The following is a 21,713-nucleotide window of genomic DNA, read 5'->3' as shown; positions in this document are numbered from 1 at the left end:
TCCTCCTTTCTTGGTCTCTTGGTCTCATTTTCCCCCACCTTTCCAGCCAGACAGGGCAGGCCAAAAGGGAAATACAGGCCCATCCTCCTCTGAAACATCTGAGCATGAAGCATGGATCTCCTCCTTCCTTCCCAGCAGACTATGCCTTACATTTCTCACCCCACCCACCCCATCTCTGCAGTGGTTTTCCCGGGACAGATGTGAGACCAAGACCACGGAGACAGCTGAGAGGATACCCACCCCAAAGCTGCACATCACGCTCAGCCTTCAATCGCCCACCCTTAGTGGTGTCTCTGACCTAACTCCTTTCTCTTTTCCTCCGTAAGGACTGAGTGACTGTGTGTGTGTGTGTGTGTGTTGTGTGTGCGCTTCTGTGTGCACGTGTGTCGTGACAAAACGGGAAGTATTAGGTATTCCGTTTTCTTTCCCATCACACATCATAGCCTGCTTTTGGCTGCTTCCAAACAAAACGGAAAGACAAAACCCACAAGGTTTTTGATTTATCGTCTTTTGCCAAATCAAGCATGTTTCATTAAGCAGTCCTTATCCCTGATGTGTCATGGCCATATTTTCTAAATGCTAGGTTCTAAATTATATTAATGTTTTTTAAGGGCGGGTGGGCGAGAAGACCCAGATCATTTTAGCTTGCCAGTTCAAACATTTTTTAAAAAGCATGCACTTTGTTAAACTGGTATGCACTATCAACAAGAAAACTAGAAATGGTATAATCCAAAGCCAATAACATTAACTTATAAAAGACATTTTTAATTTTGTCACCTCCAGTTCCAACAATTTACCATGCAACTGGAATTGTCAGGGGAAACGGGAAAATTGTTGGAATCCCAGAGTATCTATTTCCCTCTTATTGATGATTTTGTGCAGCACCTACCTGCATAAATAAGAATTATAGTGTTGGAATGCTTGGGTGAGAATGGGTATTAGTATGTGGCTGTGATTCCTTTTCCTCATGAAAATTGACAGGGCATTCCTCATTAAAAATACATATCTATTTCAAGAAATATCGTCTCTAATTGCATTTGATTTGTAAATAGGGTAAAGAAGTTCACATTGGTCTCAGGAAGAGCTTAGAGGCAAGGAGCTATGTCTTGGCCTACTGGGAACTTGCCAATCTCAGGGGACAATTTTGTCTGAGTAGTGTAGAAATTCCTCCCTACTCTCAATAGGGGATGACCCCAAACGGAAGACCTGCTATCCTCTTGGGGGAGGGGGTGGGGGTAGTTCAGGCTGTAGAATATGGCACATTGGAGGCTCTTATAGTAACAGGATTAAAGGACAGTTTGATCTCCAAATTCACTGAGGGGACTTTAATTTCCCTCATTACCATCCCTGCCATTTTCTAAAAATCACCCATTCATCCATCCTCCCATTCCTCTTTTGTAAACGAAGTTCATGGCTCTTGCATGGAAATGGACCTTGGCTATACTCAGAAGGAACACGGTTTACTGGCCTGTCTCAAGGCCCCAACGAGATCTCCCAAAAAGGAGGCTTTGCTCCCTAGAAAGAGTAGACCTACAGGATTTCTTAAAGGAGACAACACCTGAATGCCACCAGTCCCAAGCATTTGGGCCAATGGGCTGAAACACTGGAGCATTCAAGACTCCTCTGAAAAGGCTGTGCATGTACTTTAATGCTACATCCCATGTTGAAATTTCCCCTTCGTCCAGGACACAGGGCCTTCGAAGGAGTCTGCGAACCTCAGATTCTCTAGGCCAAAGTTGACAGTTCTCAACCTTCAAGGTCTTTATTGATTCACTTGTTTTAAGATTTTGTTTTATGGGAGGCCCTACTTGGGGCTCTAAAATCTGTCCAGAGAATAGCAGCAGTCCAATTTTTTTTTTTTTTTCTTGGATGAGATTGTTGACTCTAGGGGGTCAGAGGTATAAAAGCCCTAATGCATTTGCAGAATGCTTTATGCTTCAGAAGAGTGTGCCTGGAATAAATGTGGGGTTCTCATGAAAACCTTTGTACGAGGTGCCTTCAAATGGTTGGGGGGTGTGATCTGATCTATGACAACACCAAGGCACTGAGAGGGTGATTTGCTCAGTGTCACAGCCTGGCTGTTGACAGAACTGAGACAGGTGTCTCAGTCTGGAGCCCAGGAGAGTCCAAGGAGCTGATTTCACACCACCATGTCCTAACTCAGCCCTCGGAGGAGGGTGCCTGCCTTTTTCCCCACTGGGGGCATGCAGCAGGCCCTTGGAGCCAATTAAAGGGACGCTGAGACCACCTTGCATACAGAGCTGGTTTCCCCACTACACTATCCATGTCAAGTTGGTCATATAGGAGCCATACTTCTGCTTGAATGCCTCGAGTAACAAGGAGCTTCTCTATTCCCAGGAACTATAGAAGACATTCTCTATTCTACAGGATTAAGGATTATAGGATGAAGTCTTTTCTCCTTACATGACCACTGACATAAGTATCTGAGGCAACTTGTAATTTATCTTGGCTCTATTTCCCTCCTATGTCTTCTCTTTGCTGCCAGTTTAGCCCTTTGAAGGATGGTCACTGAGTCTTCTTTCAAAGTTAAACATCCTTGTTTATGGTCAGTGTTTAGGGGATGGAGGCAAATCTTGGTTTGCTTGGTGATGTTCATTTTTTGCTCAGATGGTCCATCTCTTCCCTACTGTGGTCTCTGGCCAAGGAGATATCTAGGTATATCATGAAATGGTCTCAGAGTGGGGAGGGCAGGGGCCAAGTTAAGGGTTCAGGGTTCTTTCTTAATAAAACAGCACTAAGCAGAGATGCCCAACTTCTACCATTCAATCAGCATTAGAATCAGATCCTCAAAGCCAGGAGGAAGCTTGGTCCAAGTCAGCCTTTATTTTCAGAGGAGGACATTGAGGTTCAGAGGTGAACACTTATCTAAAGGTCACAGAGATAGAGAAATCAGTGGGAAGACCTAGATTCTACCATTTTCCTGGCTACTTCTGTTGCTATTTACAGCCTTCTGAAGATCTCTTGTTGCTGGACGATTTTAGTTTCTTAGCCCCAGGCCTCTCTTCCTCCCTCTTGCACCTAGTAATTTCTTTCTTTCATCTAAGTGATTCTCATACCCTTCTCCCAGTTAACCATGCCCATTCAGCAAGGTGGTCCAAGTCACGGCAGGCTGTTTGGATGTAGGGTTCAACTTCTGTTAGAATGAGCTCAGGAAGAGCCACGTGCTACCAGAATCACCCAAGGTCAGCCCACCAGCCAGTACCTAGAAATCAACATGCCTTGTAGGTACTTAGGGATCATCAGTACCACCCCCCACCTTCCTCCTATATTTGGAGTGGATAGATGAAGATTGAGCACTCTTAGTTGAAAAGAGTTCAAGTGAGAGTAATCTCTCTAAGACCCCTGGGGGCAACACTTGCTAGAGACCATCCTGCTATAATCCTCATTGCACCCATTCTGGGTGGAAAGTGCCGTGTTGGCCTTCAGCCTGTTAGACTCTTTTATGTAGGACTGAACCAACCCCTCTGGGTTTTGAGATACTTGGTTATCCCTACAGCTAGTATCAGATCTGTTCTTTCCGCCTGCACTGCTTCGTCTTCAAATCCTGGCAACAGCCCCTTAAGCACAGTGAGCTGCCTGGCTCTACATGTGAACCCCCTTGGAAGCATCTGCACGCTCCCACTGTGCATGGCTGATTGGGAGGGGAATGCCTGCATTCAGGCATGGTCACAGCAGCCAATTTGCAGCCCAGGATTCCCACTGGGGTCCATCATCCTTTCAGGAGAGTTGGCAAACGGACTTAGACCACTGCCCACAAAAGCCTCCTTGGGAGGTGCTCATTAAAACCCCACCCATCAAAGGGAGGGACATGGATGAATCTCAGCTCACCTGTTCCTTATCTGTGCACAGGGCCTTAAGAGAACATTGGGACAGTATGAGAAGCTTGCAGATAAGCCTAGGCCGGTTGTTTTTCTCTGCCTCATCCATATCTGGAAGCCGATGGGTCCTGATTCTCATTGACAATCACTTGCAGCTGGAAGCTGGAGGGAAGAACAGGGTTTCTCAGAGGCCTCCCTTGTCTGTGCACATTGGCCGGGAGAGGGAGGTGAGCAACGAGAAAATGACCAAAAAACCCACCATCACTGAGGCGTATGGCTCCATTTCTTCTTGTAATATTCTTTTTCAAATGACAGGCCCCAAGATACCTTTTGAAGCCCTCTGCAGAGGCGCATGCCCCTGTCCTATCAGTGCACTGGCCCCGTCATCAGTGAAGCACTCTGGCAAACTGTGGCTTTGTTCTGGAAGTGGAGTGACTTGGGGTCTGTCCCATGCAGGCCAGCTGCCTGTGGGTCTAAAGTGGGTTTCCTCCAGAGTCGTGGCCAGCACGGGACCCTGGAAACACCCTAGATGAGGACAGGATGGCAGGCAGGGGATGTATTATTGTGCTGTGCTCCACTGAGCTCCTGGAAGTCATTTCACTCCCTGGGCCTCTGGGGCTTCCCCATCAACACAACGCGACAGCTTGGGTGAGATTTATGGGCACTTAGCACAAAACCAATTTGACCCACAAAATCATTTGGCCTGGATGTTCTGATCCCTGGGCACACTTGAAGCTTGAGCCACCCAGAAGAAAGCCAAAAATCACTTTGTTTGGCAGGGGATGGGGAGCTGGGAAGATGAAGAGGGACCGGCAATAGCAGAGAGAACCATGTTTGTCACAAACCAAGGCCAGGTGCATTCTGGGCTCCCCAAAGCGCTGAGCATAAATCCATTCTATGTGGTTCTTTCTTGACCACACCCGATACAGGCTGCTGATTCAGGAAAACAGCAAATCTATGACCACGGTCCCCCACACTGACCTTCTATGTTGAAGATCCCAGAATTACAAAGAATAGTCCAATGAGCTTCCCTAGACCTCTCGCCCAGACCCCCCCAGCCTCAATACTTTGCCACTCTGCTCCCCAACTCTCACTCAGATGTTTGGACAATGTGTCATCATGTCTGCAACTTTTCAGTGGTTCAGCCAAAGAAGAATTGTCCGCCATGAACAAGAGCACTCTCCTACTTAATGGTGACATTGTCACGCCTAAGAAACATTCATACAATATTATTCTGATACAGACTGTATGTAAATCCCCAATTGTCCCAAAAATGTCCTCAAGAGCTTATTGAGTCTAAAATACAACCCAAGATCACTTCCCACAATTGCTCGTCTTGTTGTTCCAGACTTCCCCCAAATAGGACGTTCCCATCACCATTTCTGTCTTCACGATGTTGGCCTTTTTGAGAAGTCCCAGGGTAGGGTCTTACAGAATAATGCCCCGTGATCTCCTCTGCTTGTTTCCTCAGGTTAAGACACTTTTGGCAAAAAAACCCAACAGAGTTGATGTCGAGCAGCCGTGATTTATGCATTTGATGTTTGGCTCTCTGGGGACCTCTGTGGTAACTGCTTTCATTGTGGATAAATAAGTCATATTAAATGTTGTTTTCCTCTGTTAGGGGAACTAACTGCACATTCAAGAGAGGCGTCCGTGGATGCTGGGTCTCACTGCCAAAGCCGAACATGGCTTCGGGATTTCTGCCTTCTCACGTGGACCTCTGCTGTGCTGGGCGAATGCCTCTATTCATTCCCCTACACAACTGTGGGGATGGTCCAGCTACACATAGACAGGAAGCCCAGAGAAATGCTCGATGTGAGGGTCCCTGCAAGCCAGTCGGGCTCTTTCGGCACCTGGCCCCCCCAAAGCTCCTCAATGAGGAGTAGAGACTGCCAAGCCCTTCCACTCATTCATCATCATAAAAATGTAACTTGCTATGGCAGCCTCTTGGCCATTAAGGGCTATAATTTGTGACCTCTGTCTTTGAGATCTTTGCTCTGGCAAGTTCTATAGCCTTCTCAGTGCTGCTATCGTGATGCAGTGTCCCTGCTGTGGCTAAGTAACCTTTCGTTTTGATCAAGATTTGTCCACGCAGACTCCTACCTCTGCGCCTTTGCCCGTGCCGCTCCCACTACCTGGAAGGTCTCCCCGTTGCTCTCCAGCTTTGAGGTGGAGACAGAGCATCTCGCACTTCCTTTTGGTGTCTCCTGACCCTTTTGCTCCCTGTTGGACTTGGCGATGTCCTCTTCTGGGCTCCCCTAGTCCTTGTTTTGGTCGTGAGTTACCACACCGGGGAGCAAACCTTCTGTGGCCCCGGCCACAGGAGCAGCAAGCACTGGGCAGTGCCCCAGAAGGAAGGACCATCGCAAGAATAAAGGCACTGAGATGTCTGGCATCTTGCCCAAATGGCCACTCATCACCGTGATTGAGGCATGTCTTAACTTGCTGAAGTGGAAACAGGGTAACTCAATGCACGCCCCTGCACCATCCCTGGAAACCAATCCAGATCTATGAGAAGAAAACTGGTCATCATAGCATTGGTGATTCAACGGCACCTGCCTGGCAGGGTGGAGTGTGCCCCATACAACAGGGCTGGAAGCTGCCACGCCAGGTATTTCTCATAAGGCGGGTGACAGGGATGGCACCAACTACGGGAGCATACCTGCGATGTCACTCTGAAGAAGTTGGGCCCCGTGATGGGAATGTCATCAGGAAACTGGGTCCACACTGTTTTCTTGTGGCAACACTTCTGGTGGAGGCTGCGAGGGGATGGGGACATGCACCATGAGTGACTCAGGACCCCCCAGCCTCTGTGGCCTGGCTCCTGCCCACCCCTAGCTCTGGGGCCTTGAGAGAGGCAAGCACACGCTCTTCTCGCCTCCAGAGAGCAGCGTGGGGGTGTGGATGCTGCTCAGGCCCTGGCATCTCGCACGCCTAGGACCAGCCTCTGCCATTCACAGGTGGGTGGTGGTTTTGCCTCTCTGAGCTTCAGTTTCCCCACCTTTAAATTGGAGATTATACATAACGCCTACTGCAAAGAGTGCCTGTGAAGACTAGATGTGATGCGATGACATTTAGTGGCACCTGCTCTGTGCCAAGCACCCCGCCAGTGTTCTTATACATGTTTGCATTTCTCATAAAAGCAAGGCCCATGTCTCTCAGAGGAAGTTACTCTGGGGGCATTGGACTTGAAATCAAACTATGGAAAAAAAAAAAAAGTGATCAAGTCTGGTTGAGGAACTCAGGCAGGGCTTCATGGAGGAAATGGGTTTTGGAAATCATTGAGGCGAGCCTTAGAGGAGCAAATGGGTGCTATCTTAGGCAGAGACACAGCACAGGCAAAAGCATGGGCCAAGGCCCAGGGGTGTGACAGCACAGGGGGCACAGATTCCATCCCACCATCAGTGGAATCCTGCCACTCTTGGGAGACATGACACAGCATAAATCTCAAGGCCCTCCACAAGCTGGCCACATCCTAAGTCATTCAAGCCATTCTTCTGCTCAAGAACCTTCTCTGGCTCCCTAGTGCCCACAAAGATCGTTTATGTTAAGGTCCTGCACTCTAACCACCATAGCCCGAGTCTCAGGCTTTCAGGGAGGCACTATCCATCTAGATGTCCCTCCTGGGTCCTCCCCCCATAATAAAATTCTAAAAATAGATCCTGGAGTCTCGCCAAACTTCAATTCTGTGGCATCCCCTTGTTTGGGTGGGGTTTTGACAGGCAGAGGACATTAGCTCAAATTTGCGTATGGGGATCTTTCTGGATAAGATCTTGGTCTTTCACTTAAGCATCCTGGGGTCTTGTGTCTTGATGAAATCTTCTGCCAGTTTTACCAAAGACTAGCATGAAACTAACAAAAGGAAAATGCTGTATAAAATAAGTTCTTAAGCTTACTTGGCATGAGGAACTTGTTTCCTGATTGATTTCATGAACAACAGTGATCTTGACTCCCTGCATCTGTGCCCTCTGGGACTGAAGCTGGCTAAGGCCTTGTGGGCACTTGCTCCCCTCACCCCCAGGAGATGAGACCTATGGGTCTGTCACCCAGCACAGGGTCCTCTGAGGGTGTCAGATGATCCAGGAGTGCCTACTGTCATGGTGAGTGCTGGTGACCCAGAGGTAGCAGCTCCTGGTGAGAAGCTGTGTTTGCAAAGCTGTCCCCATCAGGACTTAGAAATATGAGCTTGATTTTGAAATGAGGCCTCAGGGTGGTAGAGGCTAAGGGAGGGCAGAGGCTGGGCTGAGGGTGGGATGGTGTATAGGAAAGAAGTCAAGTCTAGGGAACATGGGTGGAATCAACACTCAGACTTTGTCTTTGTGATTTGCTGTGTGACCTAGGGCAAGACATCCCGCTGCTCTGGGCCTGAGGTTTCTAACTTACAGACTGAAGGGTCTGGCCAAGCTCCCAAGGCCCATTCCACCCCGCCCCAGTGTCCACCATGGACAGGACGCCAGTCTGGGGAGGACTGGCTGGGCTGACTTCGGCTGCATTGGAAAATATCCCCCCGCCCCCACCTCCTTCTGTTGCAGGTGACTCTCAGATGCTTTATTTTTAATGACATATGGATCCTTAATTAACCAACAGCCCTGTGCAATGTTTGCTTAATTTCTTGGTAGGCTCTCCTCCCATCCTCACCACATGAGGTGCCCTGCTCTAAAGGAAGAAAGCCTTAGCCAGTTGAGCTGTGAGTCATCAGTATCTGCAGAGCAGCCCACAGGCCTGGCCCCTGGAGCTCACCCTTCCTGGTGAGAGAGGGGCCTGCCCCTGCCCAGCATTTACCTTTGGGCTTGGCCCGAAGCAGCTGTTCCACCCTGCCGTGTCCTCCTCTGGGTTCCTCGCTCCAGGGTTCTCTTTGCTTCCTGGGAGAATATGTCCCCCTACCCCCTTCTGAGAGCCACTTGGCCCAGCAAAGGGCCTTGCCTCGGGTCAGCTCAGCTCAGCTGGGGCCCAAACCTCTTAGACTTGCATATAGTGTAGCACCGTGCAAGTGAAGATGTTTCTTCCCACTGGCACACTCAACTCTTCATGCTGGGTGGGGGGTGGGTGGGGCAGAGCACTCCCATTTGGCATATGGGGTAACAGGGCTCAGAAAAGAGGCAAAGCTGGAACTCCAAGTCAGGTGTCGTGACTGCGTATTTCCAGGTGACTATCCTGAAGCTCGTAGGGCAGGGCGGCGTGGGACGGGTCCCTCAGATTGCCATGAGGAAGGGACATAGATAGGGGCATGCCTCAGGAGGAAGAGGGAGGGGGTGTCATCTCCAGGTCAATCAAATACATACTCGGGGGTGGGGAAGTGGGCATTTCACATGGGCAGGCATCAGAGAGGAATAAGCGCCAGGTCAGCCAGAAAAAGATGTGCTGAGTCTGCCAGTTCCTTCACCCAGTTCAAAAGCCCAGCTCTGGGCTCAGCACCACAGACAAAACCATAAGCCAAGAGCATCGTTCAGACGAAGCCTTTGATTGTTACTAATCACACAGAGCTTTGTTCATCTTTTCTCTACAACAGTGGCTCCCAGAGGGCAGATCTGAGACCAGCAGTAGTGGGGTCTCTGGCCTGAAGGGTGGGCTGGTGGACCTGAGCTGGGTACGGTGTGCAGTACGTTGTATAGTAGAACGTGGCCGGAGGGCGCAGGTACCGCCCCACCACCCCGCCCCGCCATCCTGCAAAGCCTGCAGTAGCCCCTGCACAGGACAGGGCTCTGCGGCAGGGGTGCAAGAGCCTCTGCTGAACCCTCCCACACTGTGGTGTGACCCAGGCTGGCCGCCTGTCCCAGGAGGTAGATCTGAGAAAGAGCTAGAGAAGCACAGTGATGCTCAAACACATCTGGCAAATGCCCCACTAGAGCCTTCGTTTCCCCGTCTGCGAAGGAAGGATCTGGAGAACAGGACTGTTCTGGAAGGATTGGGGGTGGAAACCCCTGTTCTGCAGATGCTTCTGTGATAAACCATCCAAAACACTGGGTGGGAATCTGCCCCCAGGGCGGGCCTGGGTTTTGTCTGAAGCTTTGTGTGGGACTCACAGGTTGGCAGGGAATCTGGAGTCGGTGGGGAGGCAGGGCTTGTCCTCGTCACCAGCACCTCCCTCAGTGTGGTGACAGTTGGTCCTGGCACCTGAAGGGTCCAGTTGGGAAGACAGAAGGGGGAGTCAGTTCCTTGGAGACCTCTATGCATCCAGAGAGCAGTGCTTGATTTCGAGGAGGGAGGTCTTGTAAGCTTCAGCCATGAGTCTTTGTCTCTTAAAGCCTGAGCTCTCAGCCTTGCCTCTTCTAGCCACCAGGCACTGGGTGGTGTAGACATCAGGGGCCTTCCTAAGCACCCAACCCTGGTTCCTTTCCCTCCTCATTTGTAATAGGACCACTTGGTCTTGGCAAGTCACTTATCCCCTCCTACAAAAGATGAAATGGCCAGGTGAGATGAGAGTCGGGTGTCTTCCAGGTAGATACTGGTAAGGATGAAGTGACAGTGTGTGGTCACATCCTGGACTGACATTTCAGTGGGGGAATTTGGAGAGACAGGGCCCAGTCTTTCTGGCACTGGGCTGGGTTCCTACACAGGGGCCAGATCCTGTCTCCCAAGGACATCACCTGTTTCAGGTAGATTAGTTCTATAGGCTCCCTTCTCCTCTCACTGGAGACTCTGTCCCCACAGAGCCCTTTTAATCCTTCTGATGGATTTTCCCATCAGATAGGGTCTCCTTGATGACTCCAGCACTCAGTGCCCAGTGAACCAGATGCCTGGACAGTGGTGTGGGTGGGAGCATGCTCCAGGGAACCAGATTCCACTTCTCTCAGATGACACAGCTATGAGGCATGAGGGGCTGCAACAGTGGGCCTGGCAGCTCCCGGGGGCCCCTTTGTGCAACTCAGGCTGCCGATTCAGCCATTTCTCCAGCCACTATTGACTGAGCACGTTGAGCATGTGCTGCCTGCTGGCCTTACTAGGGGCCACGATGGTAAGCTAGACGATCAAGTCCTTGGCTTCATGGGACTAAGATGCCGATGGACCACAGCCTCCCTGATGCACAGAGTCTAGAAGCAGGGCCAAGGAGCACGGAGCAGGAATGGGAACCAGAACAAGTCTCGGCAACTGTTTTACTTTCTCACGTGGGATTTTAGAAGTTGGGTGGAAAAATAATATGAAAGGAAAAACACAATTAGTGGGAACCCAGTGAAGCAGAACCCACAATTAACAAGATTTCTCTATAATTTGATAGCTCCTCAGAGGAACACACTCCCGAAAAAGGCTAATTATATATTTGTTTGTTCAGCCCACAAATAGCATTTTGACAGCCATTTTGTGTGTGTGTGGTGGTGGGGGCCGGCGGCGGGCGGGAGAAGGACCTTATGAGATCATCTCAGTCCACCCTCTGCTTTATCAGAAATCTCCACTAAATAGATATTGCACTGGGTTAGGCAAAACTGTTGATATTGTTGATTAAAATTTAAATAAGAAAACAGATTAACCCCCACTTGAGAGATGTGAAGATATCAAGTATATCTGAAAACACTGATGAGGCGGCTTGCAGTTAAACAGAGACACAGGACAGAGATATCAAAGATGAGTAGAATTTAAACCACTGAATTAAGGAGAAAAACTTCTAGTCCATTTCCAGTAGGCCAAGAAACTGCTGATAATCCCTCTTAGATGTACAGTATTTTTGACTTCAGTCAACTGTGTATCCTTATACCTTAGAACATCAAAAGGAAAACTTGTTTGTGACTCCAGGCATAGAAGAAATTAAGCTTGAATTAGTTCCAAACTCACACCCATCAAAAATGATTGGCATATACTCATGGGGCACCTCCTGGGGAGGGTGGGGTATGGGGATATGGACCCTGGTACATCCATCTGGGGTATGTGTGCGCATGTGCATTGACTGGATATCTGTGGGTCTTTGGATTTTTGTGTTCCCCCTCTCCAGCCCCCAGCATTGCTGGGCATTTTTGTGACTGTGCAGTAAGGGGACCTGGATTTGATTCTTATGAAGATGCTACCGGAGGCCTGCCAGAGCACTCCTTGTGGGAGGGTGATGGAAATCAGGAAAGCTCTAGCAGAAATGGGCTTAGTTACCTTGGGACTGTTTGTTCACATTCCAGGAGGATGAAATGGTTGGTCCCGGACCCTTAGCAGGACCCACCTTCTTACCTTGGTGAGTGGGATTTGAACAGGCCCTATTGTGGTCAAGGTGTCAGGGCTTTGGTAGGAAGCTGTATCAGATCTGGCAAAAATCAGCAGTTCAGACTCATCCATAGAGAACCAAATTCAAAAGGAGCCTACTGCTTCTGTTTGTTTTTTGTTCATCTTCTCTGGCCTTCTCTGTCTGTGGAGACGGCACCTTCACAAATGGCCTTAGAATGCCGTTCTGAAGTTCAACAGAATGAGACAACCATCAAATGAATATCAGAGGTATTTATTATTGTCACAGCTTATCTAATATTAAAAAAAAAACTAGTCACCAATGTTTACAAGTCCAAGTAGACATCCAGCCCATGTAGAATATGTAACTTACACAAGGGTTTGCATCTTTCTTTTGTAACAAGTATGGTACGCAGCCCTGTATATATTTTACAATGTCTTTACAGAAAAACAATCATTTAATGTGGTGTTGTACAATAATGCACTTTTCTAATTTTTTTCCATTAAAATCTCTATGGCACGTTTACAAATGTATCTTGGTCTTTCTTCACTGAGAAAGGTTGGACAAGACCTGCTTTGATGCCTCGTCTTCCTACCTATAAACCACATTCTGAAAGCAGAGAGCAAGGTGGACAGTCCTGGCTGTATACTGTTTGCTCTTGGTCTTCCTCATTGTAGACAGGCCTACTCAGAGGCCTTTCCCCTAACAACCTTGGTCAAGTAAGGAATTTGCCTTAAAATACAAAACTATCCTTCTTGGACTTTATGTGCTGACTGTTATTTTGTGCAGCTTGAATTGGATCCAGGAACCAGAAAGCAGATGAGCACCATTTCCAGGAGGCAATGAAACCAAACCAAACCAAGAGTTTGACCTCAACTGAACCGAGACCAGATTTGCTGAGTTTTGTTTTTCTTTCGTGGCCAAGGAATCCGAGTTAAAAATGAGGCAAACCCTGCTGCCCTTTTCCACCAGTGTGTGTATGGACACAAGAAGGGAAAATGAGCAGTTAGCAGGTGCTCAGTGTTCTTTATATCGAAGGCAAATCTGCTCCTTCCAGCTCCATAGGAGCTGCGTAAGTATTGGGGCTCCCGGGCTCCACCTGGAAGGCTCATGAAGACAGGTTTCTGGGTCGTGCCCTTAGTCTGGATCTAGGATGGGGCTGAGAAGGTGCATTTCCAAAGGGCACTCAGGCGATGCTGCAGCAGCTGTCCTAGCGATTAATGGGAGATGCTGGCCAAAAGCAGATCATGGCCACAGGTCATGTTCCTGAACCTGGCCACACAAAGCCAGGCTGCTTTTTGCCTGTCTTGGAGGCCATGCCTCCTCTTTCCCTGCTTACCTGCTCAGCTCTATTTGGCTTCCCCCAGGGCCTACCCAGGGCTCATCCAGGAAACAGATGGGCCTGAGCCCTGGGTAAGAATTTTAATTCTTAGTGATTGAGGCTTAATTTACATATGGAAAAACTCACTCCGGGGTGTTCCGTGTTCCGTTCTCTGCATTGTGACTTGGGGTCTTAAATCCTCTTAAAATGTAAATAAGGACAGATTGCTTTCTCTCCTCAACCCTTCTGTGGATGCCTGGCTAGAAGCCAGGGCTTTCCTACCGGTCAGCTTTGCTCCTATCTGCGTGCCCGGCTTGTGCTCTCCATGGCATGCAGATGCGCCCGCATGGCACCCCCACCTGCTGTTCCCTCTACCAGCAGCTCTTTTCACCCCACCTCCTCCCGTCCCACAGTGTCTCTGCTCAGATATGACCTTCTTGGAGGGTGCCTCTCCAGCCTGCTTTCTCCTCTAGCACTGGTCACCATCTGCCACTACTAAACATTTGACATGTCTTTTGTGTCTCCCCCAGGGGAGCATGAGCCCCACAGGGCAGAGGACAGGGACTTTCACTTGCTTTATTCATTCACAGCTCTACCCTAGAGCCACATCTGCAGACAATAGTCTTTCAGCATTCCCCGAATACCTGAATGATGGGATGAAGTCAGAGTCTGCACTCTGGAGAGCCAGAGAGGCTCTTGCATCCTTCTCTTCCTCTGCTCCTCCTACCCCAAACATTAGTCTCACGGGCTGCACTGGCCCTCAAGGAGAACTTCCTGGCTCAGATGGATCCAAGGTCCCCAGCACCCTGACACATGAGCTCAGAGAGGCTGTGGGACTGTCCAACTCATGAGGCAGGGCCTGTTGCTAAACTGCATCCTGGGGTCCAGTGGCTCCAAGAATGTGGACTGGGGATCCACAGCAGGGCTGGCTCTTGGTTTATGACCTAAGGCAATTTCTATTTCTCTTCTCTTTGGAAGACAGTTTCTATCCTCAGTGAACCAGGTTAGTGCTTCCTAAGAACTCTGTGCTTTCCAGAATCTTCAAGGGATAATATGGCTGAGTTCCTTTCCTGTCTTTTCTATTATTTTAACCAAGGCCCACTCAGCTCAGAGGGACACCCAGGGCAGTCATGGATGAGGCAGTTTCGAGTCCCTGGCTAATCAGTGCAGGATCCACAACTTCCTTTTGCTCCCTAATGAGAACTCTGTGTGATCAGGACACCTGAGATTCTAACCCCACAACAGCGCCTTCCCCTCCTCTCCGCCACCCCCCTTGCTGCTGGTCATTCAATCCAAACACACGGGTGTTTGTGCCGCTGCCCAAATGAGGAATCGGGGGGCAGGTGGGAGACTTTGGAGCATATTCCAGGGAATCTTCATCACTGTCATTGAAAGAATGAAAGAGTGACGCTCAGACTTAAGACCACGGCACACCGGCTCGGCCAAGAGATCTTTATTGGAGGCAGCAGGCTGGGCTGGGGAGGAGAGAGAGAGAGAGAGAGAGAGAGAGAGAGAGAGCGGTGGGGGGTTTGCTTCTTTTATGCCCAGGAGGGCTGCGTGGATGTTTGTGATTGGTTGGGGTGGGGCTTAGAGCGAGGCGGGAAAAACACCTCTCTGATTGGTTTTTCCTTTGGCGGGCTTGCATTGAGGAAGAAGAACCCGGAACCAGCGCCATTAGGTGCTCTAGTTACCTAACAGTCATCATTGTTATCACCATGTACCTGTTAATGGAAATAATGGCCACTTAAAATACTTTGCATATCTTGGTTTGTTCCTCCATCATGTGGTTAGATTTTCACTAAGTTCTGTGCAGGGTACATTTGGGACGATCTGATGAGAACTGTAGGAGCACACCACAGCAGGAATACACAGCATACTTGTCGTGAGGTCCCTGAAGAGGACACTTGAGGAAAAAGCAGTTATGCTCTAGGGCAACTGAAACCACGGTGATAAAGAGGTCGTGATTGGCAGCGATACGCCACCATGTAAAGAATGTGAGGTTTCAAAGGTTTTACTCTCTCTGCAAGTGGAAAAGCCTGTCAATTAAGAGCCACAGCAGATGTTCCAGCTTGCAGGGGCCAATTTTCAACTGAGCTCCTTCTCATGTGAGCACCTCTGTGTTATGCTGCAGGATGAGCAGTATCAGAACTTCTTTGTTTTATAATGATTCTCACAAGCAACCCAGAGGGGTAAGCCCTACCATTTAGTATCCCTGTGTCCTTGGTCACTTGGCTCATCTGCAAATGGTCAAGTAGATATTATTAAATAAGACATAGGAGATCACCTGTGCTAAGCAGTTCCTATCATCGTGTGGTAGGCATTGTGTGCTAAGTTCTTTTCCGGTAATCCTCAGAGCATCTCCTAAAGTGCTTTCCATAGCATGCTGCTCCTATAAGGTCTCCCACCACCCTCCAAAAAAATGTAACAGGCATTGCTGTGTTCTAAGTCCCTTTTGTGCAGATTTACAACCTACACCACAAGACATCTCACAGCATTTACTGTGTTAAAGAAAAATTTGAACTTTGCCAACCTACGGGGTTCCTGAGCAAATTTGATCAATCTGTTTTCCCTGGAACACTGGTGGCATTCATCACCAACCCATCCTGCATGCCTGTGGTCAGCAAGGCTGTGCAGCAGCCCCTCCCATCTTTGCACCTTCCAGGCCTATCAGGGTTGCACTTCCTGGTCCCTTGGGTGGGTGTGGTCATGTGATTAGTTCTGGCCAATGAATCACAGGTGAAGCTGCACAGATCACTTCCTGGCTGCAACCTGAACTGTGTGAGACCCTCCACCAGGACTTTCTTTCCTTCTGTTGCACTGACAGGCAAGTTTCAAGATAGTGGCTAAGCCCAGGTCCTGAAGAGAGGAGGTAAGGTGGGGACTCCCTAGCTGGCCCATGGTGGACGCAAACGGTGAGAAAAAACCTCCAAGCCACTATGACGTAGGGGTTGTCAGCCTATCCTGACTGCTCCAGGTTTGTTCCTGAGGGCACCGTTCCTCAGGCATTTAGTGCCTGGCACATGCAGGTTCACAATAATATCTGAGTTAATGACTGGCTGACATCATCTTCCCAACCAGTAAGAGGGGTCTCTATAGAGACCCTAACATGCAATAAAATCTTACATCAGGAGCAGGGGGTCTTAATTATCTGGGTTAAGTATTGCCCACTCCAGTTTCACCCTCATCCAGGGACTTTTAAGAAATATTTCATCCAGAGCCTTTTCCATTTTAAATGTGATTTTCACTTTCAATTCTTTGTGTTTCCTCCTTAAAACAGGACCGTGCAGGTGGCCCCATCAGAGGACGGGGACAGCTCTCTCCTTCTGTGAGTGAGGCAGCCTCACCCTTCCCTGGATCCTCAGCATCTCTTAACCAGCAGTGGCAGAGGTTGAATTAGAATGGCACCAGCTTCGGATAAAAATCCAGATCTCGCTGTTCAAAACGTGTCTAGAGCTGGTGGCGGTGAGGAACCAATCAAGCCTCAGCTGTGATTCTAATCCTGCCAAGTCCACCTGAGAGCCGACTCATTCATCCAAAGAGAGAACGGTTTGGATGGAGCTCAAGGTGCCTGGCTCACTGGCATAGCCCAGACAACCTCTTAAAGGCTGGGCCACAGAGCTAGAAGGTCTGTCACTACTCAGTTGGGGAAATCGTCTGAGAATTTCAAGTCCACTGCCTCGCAACTCAGATGAGTCAGCCTCACCAACCAAGAATCGCGTTCATAAACAGACTCAGAGCCTGCGTGCCGTGGGGTTTTCCCCGTCTGCAACTCTCTCACCTGGCCCTCCTGCAGGGCCAGGCGGGGACTAGGGGGGGTCAGTGCTCCCTGGGGCAGGGACTGGGTCTGTTTCCAGGCTCAGTGCCTCCGAGTCATACAGATGCCAGGTGGTCCTGCTGCTTACCCTCGCTGAACCTCAGGCTTCTCGTGTAAACAGGGCGCTTTTGAGGAATTATTATTAACATCTTCCCCGTGAGTCAAAGCACCTACTGAGATAATGTATGTGATGCTTGTAATAAATGCAGCTACGTGCCAGGCACTCTGAGATGCTGTCTCTGTGGTTATTGTTTTTAGTTCAGCCGTATGTGTGCTGGAACGCGTTCCTGTTGGCTGTGCATCTACCATGGAAAGGGGCTTCTAGCTTGTTTATTTGCCTGGCACCTGCACCTTTTTGCTGCTGCTTGCAATAGCCCAGACTTGAGCCAGGGTACATACCCAGAACCCCTTGAATGAAAGGGAGACCCAGTGCCCTTGAGGAAGGACCCTGGTACACTGCCACACATTTATCTTGTGAATTTTTCTCATAGCCTTTCTTGAAGGCAGCTATGGCCATTTACTAGGGACACAGTGCACTGAACTGACACCGATTCCAGGAGACCTGGATGTTGCTGTGGTCTAGCAATCAGAGGAGGTGATTATGGAGGTGATCCCTGGAGTTGTAGCTCAGGTCCATCTCAAAGTGGGCACCCTGGGTCTCCCAACCCATCCTGTGGCTGACCAAGTTCTGGAGTGCATCATTGGAATAGACACTCAGCAATGGGCAGAACCTGTACACTGGTAATAGACCTCACCCCCAGGCAGGGCTGAGGGTGGACACTCACGCAGGCTGAGCTAACTATGGCACTATGTCCTCTGGGCCAGAGGTGGCTCTGGGGACAGACTCCCATCACAAATTGACCACTTGGTACTTTCCCTATTCTTTCCTAACAAGAACTGGATGGAAGAGCTGTCTGCCCCCTAGGCAGGCTGGCTGGAGGGGAGGAAGCCAGCATTCAGGCATCTTGCAAGGTCTAAGAATACTTAAGTCCTGGGTGAAATCGCCCCCATGGCCAGATCCACTCCTGTCCCTTCTACTGGCTAATACAAGCTCATCAGTTTTTAATAAGCCAGGTGAGCTTGGATGCAATGACACAGACTCTAGCAGCCTGACTCATTGTAGGGGGAATCTTCTATTCTCCCCTCCAAATCCCTCTCCACCTTTATCCACTCTGCCCTGTATCCATGGAAACAAACCTGTGTGGCTTCCAGGTAGGCTTGGTCAATGCGGAGCTCTGGCAGGAAGTCAGGAGGTTGGAGGAAAGAGGGAGAGAGGATTCATTCCCTTTCCCCTGTGGCAACTCTGTGGTCTGGATGTTTTCTAAACAAGGGCCTCAGCCTCTGCCAGGAAGCCCTCTCCACACTATCTCCTCTGGCTTCCAGGTTCTGAACTGCCCCTTTCTTCCTGGCCTAAGGAAGTGAATCCTGGGTACTGCACTATTGTTTACGGTTTCCTTATACTCTGCTGAGCTTTGGAAAATAGTCCCTTCATTAAAGCATCCACAAATTACCCATCAGGACTTTGCCATCTCTGTCCTGGTGGACCCTGCCTGCTCAACACACTGCACCCAGACAGCCCAGACTAAGTGGACAAAATGTTATTATGATCATCACTAGAGCATCTCATCAGGAGAGCGAGGTACAAGTCTTGGCCCAGGCAGAGATCTTGGGAAAGATAATGTAAGTGATCTAGGAAAGGAAAGTACTTGCTTAACTTAGCAGTAAGCATTGTTCTATCGCCACACACTGTGCTGAGCACCTTCTGATGCCAGGTTTCCTATTGGGACAATCCCCCCACCCCAAGGAACTGGCCTCAGCAAGGGAGGATGGCCCTACTATGAGGGAAGAAATCTAGAGGTCACCCCATACCCCCATTTTTTTATGGTCCATTCAACATCAACTCATCCTCTCCTGGAAGCAGTTCTAGATCCAAGTTTTGTTTTTTTTTTTCCCCCCCAAATTTAACTTTTACTGAAGCATGACATGCACTCTGGAAACATGCATCTCTATTGAGATTTGTCCAGTGGGCACAGGGTCTGGGGAGCAGTGGCACCTTTGTGGAAGACAGTCATTCATTCACGCACTGGCACAGCTTCAGGTCACAGAAGCATAGGTTGGGGAGGGTTGGCCCTATTTCCACCTCTTTGCGTCACCTTAGTGAGCTCACCTGTGCACTGTACAATCGGTACAACAATGTGCAGCAGCCTTTGTTTTGAACACCGGATAAATTAAAAGTTATTATGCCAAAGGCCATGCAGGAAAGGCCAAATCAGACACCTTGGTACTAACCAAAAGTTGTACCCCAAATAGGCTGGAGTATTACCTTGATAGAAGGCAGATGAACCCTATGGGTATGGTTAGGTACATGCCTAGTCCCTTGTACACAAAACCATATTTATTATCTAAGGTGGGCTCAATTTTGAGACTTCGTAAAGATCCACCTCATTCAGGAAAGTTATTGGGAGTCTGTTATATGCCAGACACTGTACTCTAGCGACTTGGGATGTGAATATTAGATACACAAGTGCCTTTGAGGAGCTTATAGTCCATCATGGGGTGAGAAAAAAAGTAACAGATAATTATACCATATGTTTGAAGCAGTGTCATGGAACAGAGAAAAACAGTAAGGGATTTGGAGCCCAGCAGGAAACAGGTGGCTGTACACAGTTGGCAGTCAGGACCATTCTCCACTGGAAAGGTGAGCTTGAGCAGATGGGGGCAGGAAGAACATTCCAGCTGCTGATGGGCGAGAGCCAAGGCTCCAGGCAGAAGCGTATCTGAGCTCGGGGCCCAGGAGGCCCCTGTGGCTGAATACCTGCTGTGTTCTTCAGATGTGAAGATGGCCTCTACTCCCTAGGCCTCCCAGCAACAGACTCTGTGATGCTCTCACCCCTCTCTGGCTGTCCTCATCCTCCTGGACTTTGCCTTAGGTCAGCTCTGAGCCTGGCTCAGCCAGAGATCTCTGGCAGAATCAGGAGGCAGGTTGGACATCTGTAGAATGGCACATGGAGGTGGTGGGCAGGAAGAGGGAACAAACTCCTGCCTGCTGGTCCTCCCCGCTTTTTCAGGGCCCCAGGGTTTATGAGGCCAGGAGTTAGAATGCATGCCCCATGCAGCGATCTCATTTGAGTTCTCTCTTGCAGAGTTATGGCTAACAATGGTAAGACAACAAGGTCTGGGGCTTTGGCACAGACTTGGCATGCCTACTCTGTGGGGTCAATAAAGCGTGGCAAGGATGGCAATGTGCAGTCCATGTGTCCCCTCCACTCCTCTTAGCCACTCCCACATCCACAGCAGATTCACCTGACCTGCCGTCACATGCTGTAGTGCCTGGTGCAGATGCCAACTTACGCTGACTAATAGGGACAAGCTGGAGAAGGGCCGGAGCCTAGGGTGGTGATTGCTGTTGACATGTGCTACCTTGGAGTGGAATAAGAGCCCCCACCCCACAGCTGTCCCGTGATCTAACTTCCTAGTGTTACAGCATGGTTGTCTCCAATGTGGTTCTGCTGATGTGACCAGACACAGCAGCTCTTAGCTCTCACCATTCCCCTTGGAAGCATCACCCACCTTTCCCTTCAAGGGGTAACAGCTCTGATTATTTCTTGGGGAACCCCACTATCCTGACTCTTGGCCCAAACTGAAAAGGGGGTGCTGAATTCACTCTTGGCTTTGGCCCTAGGATCAGAACTTGGGATTCTCTGCAATTCTTCTCTGGCTCCTCCAGCCAGAGTCCTCAGCCTATAGGGCCTGGGTTTGGGGTAAAGAGAAAAGGAAGGGAGAGTCTTTGTTCACTGCTGCGCAGAGAAGACGAAGCTGGCTTGCATATTCTTTGAGGGCAGTGTAGTCCCCAAAGAACCATCAAGAAAAGCAGGCCTGTTTGCTGGGCCTCTGGCTTTGCCTGTTGCCATGGCAACACCCCAGTGGGGCACCAGGAATAGATGGTTTTTGAAGGGGGTGGGGGCACGTGGCATCTTGTTTAAAAAAAAAAGTTAGCATGTTGGGGGTAAGGATTTTTCCTGAAGGCATCCTCTGAGCAGGCAGGTGTAGGGGCCTGGACTATAGTCCGGGTGTTTGGTGCCCTGGAGGGCTGCTCCCTTCCTCCTGTCCTGCCAGCCAATGGCTCTGCCTTTTATTCTGGAATGCAGCTCACAGTGCTGGCCATGAAAGGGGAATGAGGTATGAAGTTCAGGAGCATTTGGGGTAATGGCAGGGAAGTAATTAATATTCACTCACCCATGAGCCCTGGAGATCAGACCACCCCCTGGCCACACAGCCAGTCTTCTACAGTTAATGGGAGAGAGCAGGGCTTTGGGTCAGGGGGCCTGAATCCTAATTCTAGTTCTCTACCTCTTGCAGAACAAGCCCTGGGCAAATTTCTCACACCCTCTCAAGGGTTCAGAGGTTTTATCAGCTAGGTATCCCACCAGAGAAGCAGAGCTGTTAGGAAATATATATTATGAGATTTATTGGGAGGAGTTGGCTTACACGATTGTGAGGTCTAGGCAAGTATGAAATCTGCAGGGCTGGCCTCCAGGATGAGCAGGCTGGGACTCTCAGGCATAGGCCAAAAGTGGTATCCCCCAGGTGGAATGTCTT

At 49.5% G+C, this 21,713-nt stretch overlaps 1 protein-coding gene across 2 annotated transcripts in view; it reads left to right on the top strand.

The window, feature by feature from the left end:
• Positions 1 to 17,343, top strand: part of KCNK9 (potassium two pore domain channel subfamily K member 9) — a 104,019-nt gene extending 86,676 nt beyond the window's left edge. The window contains exons 3-4 of one of the 2 annotated variants that reach the window (XR_008659122.1): positions 5,461 to 6,799; positions 16,578 to 17,343. The gene's annotated coding sequence lies outside the window, so the exon portion shown is untranslated. The remainder of the gene's footprint in view (positions 1 to 5,460; positions 6,800 to 16,577) is intronic. The other variant, XM_055287350.2, reaches the window with a different exon arrangement.
• The last annotated feature ends 4,370 nt before the right edge of the window (positions 17,344 to 21,713 follow it).

This window comes from Symphalangus syndactylus, chromosome 7, assembly GCF_028878055.3.
Source record: "Symphalangus syndactylus isolate Jambi chromosome 7, NHGRI_mSymSyn1-v2.1_pri, whole genome shotgun sequence".
NCBI lineage: Eukaryota > Metazoa > Chordata > Mammalia > Primates > Hylobatidae > Symphalangus > Symphalangus syndactylus.
The sequence above is the reverse complement of the archived record's forward strand: the minus strand, read 5'-3'. Positions and strand labels throughout refer to the sequence as shown.